The sequence below is a fragment of the Carlito syrichta genome, unplaced genomic scaffold (genome assembly GCF_000164805.1).
Source record: "Carlito syrichta isolate Samal-C Ts95f unplaced genomic scaffold, Tarsius_syrichta-2.0.1 Scaffold302991, whole genome shotgun sequence".
NCBI classification, from domain to species: Eukaryota; Metazoa; Chordata; class Mammalia; order Primates; family Tarsiidae; genus Carlito; species Carlito syrichta.
This window is the reverse complement of record NW_007247087.1, coordinates 291257-292330: the sequence shown is the minus strand read 5'-3', so window position 1 is coordinate 292330 and position 1074 is coordinate 291257.

Below are 1074 nucleotides of genomic sequence, written 5' to 3'. Positions count from 1 at the left end.
GTAGGTCTTCCACATTGAGTCATAGCTACACTGCACAGCCAATGAGCCCCGCTCTGGGCCACTTGGATTTGTTGGACCAGTGATCTGACACCTGGCAGTGAAGTAGCCTGGGCGATGGAGTTTGCAATCCTCTGCAGAGGGATTGTTCTGTTGAGTGGAGAGTGCAGAGCCTGGACTTTAATCCAGATTGGAAGAGCACCAGAGGAAACTTGGCAGGGAGGGACCAAGGGTGCAGCAGCCCCACAGGGAGTGGAACTTGCCAGAAGAGCACCGTCGCATAAAGGATATTTTTAGGATGTGCGGTGTGGCGTGCCCGCTCTCTCTAGAAAACCGTTCATGAAATCCATATGACTTATCAGTGCTTCCATGCCCTGGGCTGGAAGCAGAGTAGGGAAGAGAAAAAGGGTGGCCTGCAGGGTGGGGTCCTGGCACCGGATGTGGGGGAGGGGATGAGGCACAAGTCGGGGGACCAGACTCTTTCACACACTGATTGGGACTCCCAAGGGCCCACAAGTCTAACTACACCAAAGATCAAATACATGGGCTGTGCAAGGTGTCACGTCTCATGTCTGCTGCCACAGGGGTTCAGGGAGGAGACACCTCTCCCAGGAGTACTAAGTAGGTAAATAGATTGACAGAAGGTGAGGGGGGAGTCTTCCTCTGTTCCAAAGAGGTCATACTGGATACAAACTTGAAAGAAGGGTAGAATTGACCAAAGGACAAGCAGAGACGAGAGCAGTAGCAAAAAGACAGGACACGGCAGACCCTCGAGCCTGGCTGGAACGTGGGTGAGCTGCAGGGACAGTGGGAGTCCAGTCACGAGGCAGGACAGTCATGGCCATGGACAGCAAAGGTGCCAGGCCCCAGATCAAGCCTGTGGGGAGATCACTGGAGGCTCAGCCTCTAGGAAGCACCACCCTGCTCCTCGCAGGAGGGAGGGGGGTTTCCCTGGCCAGGGACCAGGTTGGCCTCTCCCACAGTTGACCAGGGCTGCAAGTTTTGTCTCAGAAAAGGGGGGAGAGGAGGGGCTGGGGCTGCCGCTGGAGAGGCAGCTCACTCTGGTCATCATGTCTC